Source organism: Macrobrachium nipponense, chromosome 33 (assembly GCF_015104395.2).
Source record: "Macrobrachium nipponense isolate FS-2020 chromosome 33, ASM1510439v2, whole genome shotgun sequence".
Taxonomy (NCBI): domain Eukaryota; kingdom Metazoa; phylum Arthropoda; class Malacostraca; order Decapoda; family Palaemonidae; genus Macrobrachium; species Macrobrachium nipponense.
In genome coordinates this window covers 48,306,685-48,320,391 of record NC_087219.1, presented here as the reverse complement: position 1 = coordinate 48,320,391, position 13,707 = coordinate 48,306,685, and the positions used below count along the sequence as shown (strand labels likewise).

Below are 13,707 nucleotides of genomic sequence, written 5' to 3'. Positions count from 1 at the left end.
GTATAGACTCATACCAAGAGGAAAATTGTCACAAACAACCCTGGTAGAGTCATTCTGATCCACAGAGCAGGGCCATGTCGGGCTGAGTGGGGATGTTGGCTCAACAGGGACATTTGGAACAGCCGGAAGCAGTCCTCATATCCAAGATGGTGCATGCAGGGATGGGTTAGTGAGAGTGCTGGGCCAGTAGCTAAACAGTTCTATCCAAAAGGGAAGGATTCTTGACTGATGCCAGAGAATTGGAAGGAGGATTCCTGGTTTACCCTAATGGTAACCAAAGAAGCTCCAGTAAATACCAGAAATAGCAAACCATGCTGTAACATGAGAAATGAATAAGAATACAAGTAGTATTTGTTCCTGTATCCTGAAAGGCTGAACAACACAACAAAACTAACGAACTTACTGAACATCACAATACATTAAAAAATACGATATAGGTAATTACAAAGTTTCAGAAAACAGTCTATTTCCATTAACAACAGCAGCGGAGACTCTTGACTGACATTGGCCAAAGAAAAAGTGATGGGTTAGGCTACTCATAGGTCATTGGGCACTGCCACTCACGCACTTGCCACCAACAACTAACTTGTTATCAAACTTTAACAACCAAACCAGAAGTTGTTGAAGGTAGGTATATCTAAATAGTATGATGAATGCTTATCACAGAAGGAGTAACCATCCCAAGCAGGTCGATGGGAATTGGAAAATTGTTGGAGTTAGAAATCATCCATAAATTTTACCAGGAGGAGCCGTGAAGCTTTTATTTGTTACAAAAGTATAAGCCTACTTAATTGAATGTAGAAAAATGTTAAAAGTTATTATTAGTCTACATTAACTGCATAAAAAAGAAAGTGCACATAGCTACATATAGTAGGTAGCACATAAATTTCAAGAATCAATCATTCCCTAATGTCCAAGACTTAAATGGAATTAATCGTCCATGGAAAGGTAACAAGTATAACTTAAAATTGAACTTGGCCTAACCTCCCCTTTTTGATACCTAGCTACCTATGTCAGTCTCCACTTGGTTTAGCCCATATTTTGCCTTACCTATCCTGGATCATTGAATACACTGGAAATGTCAAGCTAGCTTAATATAGGTAGGGAACAGCATATCAGTCTTTGACAAATGGGCTACTTTAGGTTACCTCGACTGGGCTAGGTAAGGTTAGGTTAAGCCTTTGATATTTCAGTGAGTAGAACTAGCCTACGTTATTATGCTATATACAAGCGAAGCAGACAACAGATTAGTAAATGTCATCAAACTCAGACATACCTAATTCAGTCTAAATATTCGTTTCGCAGGCATAGCCTTGCTTAGCCCAGGATGACGATTCTAGCTTGCTTGCAGTGTAGCCTTGTCAGTTCTCAGCTGTCAACGGGTACTACAGCCAGGCCAATAAAATAACCTCGTAGAAACTCAATAATTCCCCCTAAATTTGGCCATTGTGACCTGGGTTTGACAAAATTTTAGGGAGATCAAGTGGGCGTTGCGTTGGCCAAATACCAAAGTTCAACTTGAGTAACTTTAGCTCTGGTTTTCCTCATATCTTTCTTGTTTACATTAGTCACTCCTGTCCTCCTGGCCTCGGCCTCCTACGTCGTCTACAAAGATCACGTTGCACTTCCCGACCTTTTTTTATTTTTATCCCGCTAATGGATCCTAGATCTTCATCTCAATAATTAAATCTCCATCTCACGAACTATTTTTGCTGAATTGAGTCATTTTGCATTGGAATCGGGCAAATCAAAATGTGATTTTGCTGGAAAACATGAACAGATGTACAATATTTTGTTTTAGTTCCTACATTGGTTAGTAAAAAGCATTTCAGCACTTTTCCATAATGCAATAATAGATGCTTAACATCCTGTGCTTAACGTTGTGAATTTTTCGTCTTTAAATATTAACCCTGTCCTCCGTAATCTGGTAAACCAGTGCAGTATTTTATTTCACACTGGCCTCTGCGATTCTACTTAAGTCTGGTTTAGAAAAATACAAACCTACCATAAGTATATAACACTTGTGCAGAGAATTTAAAATAACTAATATGTTATATGCGGTAATCATTACACTAAACTTGGTCCAAACGTGTATCGTTCCTAATTAAAGGATAAAATTGAGTGAATCTGCACGTTACTAAGCATGGAAATTAAAGTGCTTGAAAAGGAACTTAATTGAAATGCAACCTACCGTGTTTTGCTTTCGTTTTCTGTTAAAGGGCTCCTGAACATAACTACACTTGATAACTGCAAATAATGCATACTGCATTTTCTTACTTGTAAGCTCCATGGCCATTGTTATTTTTGCAGGGTATCTTCTGCTCATGTGTGTCACCAGTGGGTGAAGACTGTCCACTGACCATCTTTCAGTTTAAGGGACTGTATGTTATCTTGCACCCCTTTATCCTGTCAGTTGTACAAACAGCGATGGTTTGATAACATAGGCCTAAGAATAAGATTAACTCAGGGAAGACATTGTGGTAGACTCGTGAAGGTTCTAAGCGGGCGCCGGGCGCATGTAGTGCTTGTCTGAACGGAAAACAATTCGCTATTATCTTCCAACAACAAGAACGGAACATCGAATGCTTTGCATTGAGCACTACATTCTCTAGTTGGCAAGAAATTGCCGTTTCTATATTAACAAATTAGAAAATAAATATTCAGAATTGCAAGGTTATTAGAACTTGCTACATCGTGAACATTGTATTTGGTACTACTACACCCTGGGTTTCAATTACCAAATTAAGCAACATGGGTCTGGTCAATACTGGGATGGGTGTGCCACACAAGAGTTAGATGCTTTCACTTTTCTTTCTTCAAATCTACTCTGTTTTAAAAAGCTCTTAGAAAACTGAGTAGTGTTAAACCTGATACTAGAAAACAAAACACTGCTTGCAGCAGCACCTGCTTATTGTTGCAAGAAAACACAGCTAGGTCAGGTAAAGGAGATTGTATAGGATGTTTGTCGTAGTAAACTTTATGCTACAAACATAATGAATGCGCTGTACGTCTGTGTCACAAGTCAACATAAGAGTTGACAAAAAAAGAAAAAAAAGAAAAAAACTTGACTGGTGACAATTCTATCCAAGATTTTGAGAGGATAGGCAGCACCGGAAAACCACACTGGAGAACAGTATTCCAAACCAGGATTAATATCCTGTTCCAAACAAAGACGAAGAGGATAGTTCAACATTTAGATACAATAGCTTCATCCCAAAACATTCTAAAACCTGCACAAGACACCAACTTTTTGAGAAGCAGAGGAAGCAGTATTACGTATATGCTTCTCAAAAGTTAATATATCAAAAGCTAAATCTAAAATCTTAGAAGTCACTGACATTTAAAACCTTACCATTTAAATGTAAATGTGAATGCAGTGGCGAAATTGTTCTGTATGCATGATTTGAGTTTTAGCAGGGTTCGGCTGCGTGCCTCAATGCCTATTGCAGTCATGAATACGTGTCAGATCTCTATTCAATGATTTAGTAACCAACCACCTAAGATATGGAGAAGGAACAACTACATAGAAGAGCGGCATTATCGGCGAGCAATCAATTTGTTCTCTAGACCTTGCCACACGTTACAAGTATAAATAATCAATAAATAGCAATGGTCCAAGAACACTACCTTGAGGAATACCTGATATGACATTAATAAGCTACTATGCTGGGTATAGCATATTAAAAAAGGGAAGGGATAATCTAAAATGCTGATAAAAGATCCGCCAGTTCCCAACAATCTTGGCTTTAGATGAGTATCTACGTCATGGGTAACAGGCTGCGCTAAAATCTAAACCGACCACCTGTGTCTCTGCAACCTCACCAAGAGCACTGCAAGATGGTATGTGTTATCAAGAGCGTATCACAAGCCCAAGGCCTTTATAGGAACTCAAACTGTAATGCTGATAGCAGTTTATTATCTTCAACAAACCTACAAAGACGCTTAGAGAACGAGCTTCCGAAAATCCTTAAATAAAACTGGTAACTGAAATCGGCCTATAATCTGAGGGGCATGAAGACGGACTTAGTCCCTTAGGTGATGCAGTAATGTTTCTCTTGCTCCAGTCAGATGGAAAATTTGCAAGTCCAACTAATCTTCTGAAAACAGTAGTAATCTTAGGATTAGTGAAATCAGCAGTCTTTATTTAAAAATCGATGGGAAAGATCCTATTAAGGTTATGCCGCTTCCACTGTCGAGGCCAAGAAGCAGTTTTTACTTCTGTAGACCTGGAGGCCATTGACTCTCACTATAACTGAGCGGCTTTCATGTCTAGAGAAGTAAAAACTTTGCTTCTGGGCCTCGACAGTGCAAGCGGCATAAACCCTGATAGGATCTTTCCCACCGATTTTTAAAGAAGACTGCTGCAGGTATAACTGAACCACTAACGTTCAGCGATACCTGCAGGTATAACTGAACGTTGGTGGTTCAGCTTTGTCTGCACAGGCCTACTGCGCAAGTATAATAACTTAGCATTAGTGGCGGCTTTTAGTCTCTGGAAAGCATGACTGAGGCAACTTAGGGACTTTGCTGACGCAGACGTAAGCTAAAAAAATCTTTCCCCTGTTTAGGATAATATGCAGCAGTTCCATGAGCTCGTACAAAGGTAGGCATGTTTGAATCAAATCCAAAAAGTGGTAACTCGATAGTATTCCATGACTTATGGTCATCACCACTGTAGTGCAAAGATCTCACCTCTCCCATAGTCAGCCTGAACTTGACTTCTCAGCTCAATGAAATTACGTCACAAAACGTCCGGTCGATTGTTCCACCATAAATGATAATGTCCTTTAAACATCCATTTTAAGGATTAAAACCTCATCCCACAAGTACAAGATAAAGCCGTATGTGTAATGCCTTGTGGTCACCCCCGTTCCCACAGGGAGCAAAGGAATACTAGATTGACTTATATATGCTTACTGATAAATATACTTTCTCTGGCCTTGTCTCATTTAGTCACAATATTGCCACCTAGCACTTGTAGTGTGACAGGTGCAGCTTCTTAGAACGACGCCTTCTTAGGCAAATACTCAAGATGGAAAATCGAACAGGTTCAAGGTTGCTTTGGACCTGCTTGGAAAATTGATATGTTGAGCATTGGAGAGAGAAATATGTCAAAAATATTTTGCTAATAATTAACATCAAGCTATATAATAACCATTATAAAAGCGCCTCAGTGGCGTTGTTGGTTTGGTGTTTGCTTCTCACCTCGGTGGTCGCGGGTTCGATTCTCGGCCATTCCATTGAGGAGTGAGAGATGTGTATTTCTGGTGATAGAAGTTCACTCTCAACGTGGTTGGGAAGTCACGTAAAGCCGTTGGTCCCGTTGCTGAATAACCACTGGTTCCATGCAACGTCAAAACACCATACAAACAAACACTAACCATTATAAACTAAAATGTTTTGAAATTTATAGAGTATTTTGGCTTTTGATACAGTATAGGAACTCACCATTCAGATCAAAGTAGTGAATGATTGATTGTAAATGAGAGGACTTACTCTAGAAGACTCCAAATTGTAGGTAAAATCATTCGTCATAAGTACGTATTTCAATATTTCCTGTTGAATACATTGACCTTTTTCCTGGAAATAATGAGAGTGGTCTTTTATGTATAAGGTTATTTGTTCTATATTTTCTGTTGACAGCCATTGTGTACTTAAAACAAAAGTTTTTGGCATGAATTATTATGTATTCATGCATACCTTTTAGCATAAAAAGATTTTTATGGAAATGGGAATATTCATCTTATATTCAGTTTTTACAGTCACTGTCAATTGATAACTCAACGATTTTAGAACAAAAATTTATTTTGGTGCTCTATAGTTATTAAAAGTAGTAGTAGAGGAATTCAGTATTACAGTCGCCAAAAAGGAACACTAATTTGCAGCGGTGATTCTACCCCTCAAAACAGAGAGAGAGGGGGGGGGGGGGTGCCAACTCTGGGGCAAAGACAATTGTTGGGTGGGCATCGTAGGAAAGGTGGCTGTAAAAATAATTACAATTTTGGAAACATTTTGAAACTCATGGAGGAATGAATTTGACTGAAGGTAAGGGTTCATATAGAATTTTGTTTGATTCCTAAACAAAACAACTGTAAAGCATCCATCTGATATTTTACCTGACTCGCATGATATGAAAATTTAAAATTCAAAACTATGTACAGTTCCAAAGAATACGCAAACATTAAAGAGTGGATAGTATGCATAAATATAATACACATTTGAACCAAATAAAGAAAGTTAGTAACTATATGAAATGAACAGATATACATGGGGCATGTCATGTCAATTCAAGCGCCTCAGTGGCGTGGTTGGTATGGTGTTGGCGTCCCACCTCGGTGGTCGCGAGTTCGGTTCTCGGCCATTCCATTGAGGAGTGAGAGATGTGTATTTCTGGTGACAGATGCTCACTCTCGACGTGGTTCGGAAGTCACGTAAAGCCGTTGGGCCCGTTGCTGAATAACCACTGGTTATACAAACAAACAAACAATGTCATGACAATTCTGAAAAGGTTCAGTTTGACATTTCCTGTTTCCTGTGTATTTAATGATTCACTCAATGTGAGTTTTAGCAATATAACCAAATCATGCTGTGTGACTAGTTAGTGGGTATTGATATATCCAATAATGATTAATTTTATATAATATTTCATTAAAAAAAAGGGGGGGCGCAAACCAGGGGCATTGCCAAAATCTGGGAGGGCAGCTGCCCCCACTAGAATCGGCAATGTTAATTAGTCATGGTTTGAAATTGTATCTTTAATATTGGTAGTTATTTGCTGCATTTACAAGTTGCAAAATGGGTGTAAATCTTAAAACCTTCGTGTGAATATTAATACCAAAATGACGAGATACATGGCATAGAATGATTTAAAGCATAATAGGCCTAGAAATTTTCATAATAATAATTTGTAAATCTTGTATCCAGTCCTATTTCAACCTAAATGGCCTTATGTACATATGAAGTTTTCATTATATAGCTTTCTAGGCGGCAATTGAATTATTTTACTTCCCCATAAGTAATTCATGTGCTGTGTAACTGGGAATTCAAAGTGAGTATTCCAGATAAGAAACATGTATATGTAAATAATTACTGTAGCGTCCGCTGTGAGGCGCCACTGTCCATGTAGTAGACAATATGGCTTCCTGTACTATGGGATCGTCGCCGTAGGGGAAGTTTCGCATATAAGGTCTCTTTACACGCATTCACACCCTAATTCGATTGATCAGTTTGATACCACGAAAACTTCAGATCCGTATTTGAAAAGCGTAGTGTGTAGGCCTATGGTGAAAATCATTGCTTAAGATAATAATAATAAATTTTATTTTCAGCTTAAGGCCATACCTATACATGGAGTATAAAAAGTACCGACAACATACGCAATCTTGACACATGAGATAACATGATAAAAAAAAAGAATAATCGGCAATATCCACGCATTCGCTGAAGTAGTATAGAAGATACGTAGTATAATGATGATAATGGTAATAACAGTAATAATATTGAGAGTAGTTAAAAAAACATTAAAAAGTAAAAATAATAAAAAAGATTGTAAACCTTTTGCAGTGTTGTAGCTCAGTCATTTTTTTAAATGTCCTCTAAAGCCGTTTATAATAAAGAAGCGCGTACCTCAAGTGGTACCCGAATATGGTTCGAATCCCGGCTCGGCCAACGCGGAATCAGATAAATTTATTTCTGGTGATAGAAATTAATTTCTCGATGTAGTGTGGTTCGAATCCCACAATAAGCTGTAGGTCCCGTTGCTATGTGATCAATTGGTTCCTAGCCATGTAAAAATATCTAATCCTTCGGGCCAGCCCTATAGGAGAGCTGTTAATCAGCTCAGTGGTCTGGTAAAACTAAGATATACTTAACCCCAATATGGGCTGACCCATGGACTGTACCAATAAACGTATTAAAACGAATAATTTCCATTTAAAGATTCGTATACAAAAGTCGATTTGGGGCTCATCCATTCATTTGCGATGTCAGATTTAATATGTGCAGTAATTCAGTGAATCATTCATCATCCATACAAGCGTGCGTACATGTACCCTGTTATCTGTTGACAGGATGCTGGTGCAGTCATTTCTAGTAATTAATTATTTAGTGGATGTAAAGTGTTTGCATGTTTACATAAGTAAAACTTTTACACTACATCTAATAAACTCTATAATAAGCCCACTAATGAATTTATTAAAAGTTAACCCTTTTACATATATAAATAAGTGAGATATTTTACACTGCCCTTAATGACCGTTTTTAATTAACCTTAACCCGTAGCACTTGCTGGTATGTATATTAGATACCACCAGGATTATGCATAGACATACATATGTATACATAAGTACACTATATGCATCCTCATCGGACAAGTTATACATCCACAGAATTTGAGCTGGCCTTACCTTGGTCCGTGTTTACTCGAGAGAGAGAGAGAGAGAAAATGTTCCTCTGTTTGCCATTACTCATTTGTCTCGCCATATTTTTCTCCCCCTTCGCTCTCATGAGTTTTCAGGGACTTTTTTTTTTTATTTGTACAAAGCGCTTGAGAATTTGCTCTTCCGTGATTGCGTGTCAGCGTGTGTGTGTAAAATTGTGTGCGTATATTATGCGCATGCGTTAATTGCTGTATACGCATTGTATGAGTGGGTATGTGTGTATATGGCGGGTGGGGGTTGGGGTTACTGTGCTAGCTTGTCTCTTTGAGTGCATTTTGTGGCTTCCTTTATATTGCTCATGGGTACTATACTGTTCCGTGAGTGTGCATTGCATGGCTATTTATGTCATTGTTGTGAATTAATAGCCTACGGATAGGAATGTGTTTGCATGCGGGTTTTATATATTTATATATAATAATATATAATATATATATATATAATATAATAATATATATATATAATAATATATAATAAATATAGGCTATATCTATATATAGATATATATATTATATATATATATATAATTTATATATATATATATATATATATATATATATAATTATATATATATAATTAGCGTATGCATACCTGATGCTTGTATCGCATGTTCTATATGAGAGTTGTGCATTTATCTGAGTGCGCGTGTGCGTAGTGGATGAATACACACAATTTCGCGAAGAGGTGTGTATTTGGAGTAAAATCTGTGTGCGCGCACGTGCGTGCAGGTATGTTTACCTAATCATTCGTATACCCCCTCCCTTACAAAAAGAAAAAGAGAAAAAAATTGCAATGCACGTTGTAAGAATGTGTTTAATGTCTATTATTTCTCATCTTATAATCGTGTAATTATTGTACAGCACTAAATTTTTTAAATTTCTGTATAAAAGTCTTGATACATCCCGGTGGATTTCTTCACCAGTATTTGGAGTCGTGTTAAGGCGTTGTCTTCAAGCTGCTTATTATTCTGGAACCAGTCAAAAACACCATTGTCTTCCTGTGGATGTTTCCGTGGGTAAAAAAAAAAAATAGGCGAGACCAAGAGAAAAGAATCCGGTAAGGGGGTAGTTCCGTCAGTGGACCTCATGCGGTGCACTGTAGGCATTACTTAAAGTTCGTTGCAACGTGCCCTCGGCCCCTAGCTGCAACCAATATCGTTCCTTTTACTGTACCTCCTTTCATATTCTTATCCTCATCTTACTTTCCACCCTCTCTTAACACTTGATTCATAGTGCAACTGCGAGGTTTTCCCCTTGTTTCGCCTTTCAAACCTTTTACTGTCAATTTCCATTAAAGCGCTGAATGACCTCATAGGTCCCAGTGCTTGGCCTTTGGCCTGAATTTTATATTCAACTCAACTCAAGAGAAAAGGACGTAAAATACGAATGACAGTACCAAATCAGCGAATATATATATATATATATATATATATATATATATATATATCTATATATATATATTATATATAGGACACAATAGCAAATGAACGTAAGGTATTAACTTATAAAAAGGTGATTAATAAGTAGGAGAAATCAAGCTAATATTTTATGCAGGACTCAAGGGTGTTACGATACCCTATCTTAGCCTTTTTCAGACTAACAAGTGCTGCGTTTGAATGTCGGTAAACAAATGGATACAATAAATACTTCTTAGCATCTAACGCCCACATTCTATGAAAACATGTCATCTGTAATGAACATCTGAATCAGTCATTTGTTGTGTACCACACACTTGAGGCGTGTGATTCATCCCTGTAGCAAACATTTTAATCAATCATTTAAGACCATAATTGTTCAGCTGGTGATTCCTCTGTGAAACAAACAGTATAATCAGCCATTCATTGGAGACCGCAGTTATTTAGCTTTTGTTTCAACTTTACAACAAACATATCAATCTGTCGTTTACTTCAGACCGCAGCTATTCAGGGTTGTTTTTCACTTCGTAGTGCATATTTACAACAACCATCTTCATCGGCCATTTACTGTATGCCTATCTTATCCAGGCTTTTGTTTCGTCTTCACAGCAAATATCTGAATAGGGCATTTATTAAAGACAGCACTTATTCAATTTGTGTTTCATCTTAATAGCAAACCTCTTAATCATTCATTTATAGAAAAACACATTTTTCAAGCTCGTGTTACATCTTGAAAGCGGACATCTCAATCATCCATTGATTGAAGACCCACTTATCAAGGCTTCGTCTTCGTTTTTAGAGTAAACATCTTATTCAGTCATTTATTAAAGACCACAGTTATGAGGTCTGTATTTCATCTTTACAGCAAACGCCTTCATCAGTCATTTATGGAATCCCATGCTCAGTCAGGCTTGTGTTTCATGTTTACAGCAAATATCTAAATCGTCTGTTTGTTGAAGACCTCACTCACGCAGGGTTATGATTCACCATGATAGCAGATTTCTTAATCATCCATTTATGGAAGACAAAACTATGTGGTTTTGTGTTTCATCTTTATAACGAACATCTTAATCAGCCATTGACTGAAGGCTTTTGTTTCATTTTTACATCAAACATTCTAAACAGCTGTATGTTGAAGACCACACTAATAGCACTTATAATTCATCTCCGCAGCGCACATTTTAATTAGTTATTTATTTATTTAATATCACACTTATTCGCACTTACAGTCCCTTGTTGGCCGAGTGGAATTCGCGCTTGACCACCAATCCGGTGATCCTAAGTTCGATTCTCGGCTTGGCCAACGTGGAACCAGAGGAATTTATTTCTGGTGATAGAAATTCATTCCTCGATATAATGTGGTTCGGATCCCACAATAAGCTGTAGGTCCCGTTGCTAGGTAACCAATTGGTTCCTAGCTACGTAAAAATATCTAATCCTTCGGGCCAGCCCTAGGAGAGCTGTTATTCAGCTCAGTGGTCTGGTAAAAATAAGATATACTTAACTTATTCGCACTTACGTTTCCTGTTGGTAGCGGACATCTTAGTAATTCATTTATTGAAGGCAAAACTGATGAGGTTTTTTATTCCATCTTTAGATCAAACATCTTAATCAGCCTTTTACTGAATACCACAATTACTGAGGCTTGTGTTTCACTTCATAGCAAACATCTTTATTATTGTAGATTCATATCAACCGTGCATCTGACGCCTAGGCCAGTCCCTCACTACGCTCCTGATTGGTTGTTGATAAGCCAATCACATGGGTGGAAACTCTCAGTCTCTCGAGAGAGTTCACATAGGAACGATGTATGTTCCACCTCTCCTGAGTGATACTTTTCAAAGACGTATCCCTCAGGAGTGGTGGAACATACATCCTAACTATGTGGACTCTCTCGAGAGAATGAGAGTTTCCAGCCCTGAGATTGGCTTATCAACAGCCAATCAGGAGCGTTCTAAGGGACTGGCCTAGACATCAGATGCACGGTTGATGTGAATCTACTATAGCCATTCATTGTAGAGCACAGTTATGCAGGGTTCAGTTTTCATCGTTGTCACAATAATCGTCTTTATAAGAATGCATTGAAGACCACATTTTTCCAGACTCTCCTCTCGAAGCGTAATTACGTTCTCGATAACAGGGGAGGCTGCAGAATCGTAATAATGCAGTACATTACGATTTGCAAAAGTCAGCCATGGCAGTTTTGAGAATTCGAGTGGCACGGGGCGTTGATTCCATCTTTGATCTCTCAGGCACGAGTTATTAGAAAAAAAAGTATTATTGGATAATGCAGGACTAAAGCAGAGAATACGATTGATTGGGATGGGAGGAGATTGAACATGGAATAGTGGAGGTATTCGTTTGATTTCACCCCCTTTTCCTTTATGAACAGACCAGAATATTTACAGCTAGCTACCACCATTCAAGTGTCAAAACTTGAGAGCATATCTTGATAACTGAAATATTCGTGCTGGATGTTGACCTTATGTATGCATATCAACAATATACACATATATGTATATATATATGTACATACATTATACATACTCGTATATACATATATACGTATGTATATATATACATATACACATATATATGTATGTATGTATATGCGACTATGTATAATGTATGTACATATGTATATAATTATAAGGTCAATATCAAGCCTTTTAAAGGGGTCTTCAAAGATCTCGAATATTTCAATTATTCAAGATAATGCTCCCAAGTGGTTACACTGAAATGATGGTAGCTAGCTGTAAAATATCTGGTTTACCAGTAGCAGAATCTTTCCTAGATCACGTGGTTGTAGGGATCAAGAGAAGCAGGACATCCAGCAAGATTTTAAATCTCTGGGTCAGTCAGTTTTTGAGTCGTCGAACTGAAACACTAATTTTCTGTTCCTGGCGGCAACTGTATGATTGGTAGCATGTCAGGAGCCGGTGGACTCTGCTTTTCAAATTTGCCCAAAAATGTTGATTTAGTCTTTTCTTTCCTAATAACTGGTATTTGCTTTTTGTATTTCTCGTTATCTTCTGTTGCTTTTTTTTGTTTTTTCAATGAACACCATATTCGTTGGAAGCTTGAATTTCAAGTCAATGGCCCCCTGTGGGCTTGTTCCATTTGATATATACAGTTCATGTTCTGAGCAATAATAATAATAATAATAATAATAATAATAATAATAATAATAATAATAATAATAATACCAACAACAATTCACGATTCTTTATTTATTGCACGGCAAAAGTGTACCCGGTAGTGTGTGGTAGCGCCGTCAGTGCACCTTATGCTGTGCAGTGTAGGCATTACTTAAGGTTCATTGCAGCATCCCTTTTGGCCCCTAACTGCAACCCCTTTCATTCCTTTTACTGTACCTCCGTTCATATTTTCTTTCTCCTACCTTACTTTCCACCCCCTCCTAACAGTTGTTACACTTTTCAAACCGTTTTTACCAACTGTTTACATTTCAGCGCTGATTGACCTCATGGGTCCAAGCGCTTGGCGGTTTGGTCAAAATTATATATTCCATTCCATTCCATTCCAGAAAAAGTGTAAAGTGGCTTCAGATTTGCTGGTGTAATGGCAGAAGCATTGCCAGCATCTTGTCTAAAACTGGCAGGTTTGAAAGCATGAAGTGCAAATCTTCCTCCAAAACAAGAAGCTGGAGTGTGTATTGGTTCTCAAGTTAAATTTCTAAAATATAATTTTACGAATTTCAATATACGTACTCAGAAGAGATCAAGGGAGGTTGGTATCCTTGGTTCATGAATCGTTGTTCTTCTTCTTTGTCACCGTTATCCTTACATTAAGGGGTCGGTTGCTTGATGCCCCTTCTCCACTGCCTTCCTCACAATATCA

General features: G+C 37.7%; 1 protein-coding gene across 1 annotated transcript in view; it reads right to left on the bottom strand.

Annotated features, from left to right (window-relative positions):
• The window catches only part of LOC135202851 (uncharacterized), a 131,418-nt gene extending 129,637 nt beyond the window's left edge, over window positions 1–1,781 (bottom strand). The window contains exon 1 of the mRNA XM_064232310.1: window positions 1,277–1,781. The gene's annotated coding sequence lies outside the window, so the exon portion shown is untranslated. The remainder of the gene's footprint in view (window positions 1–1,276) is intronic.
• Between the last annotated feature and the right edge of the window lie 11,926 nt (window positions 1,782–13,707).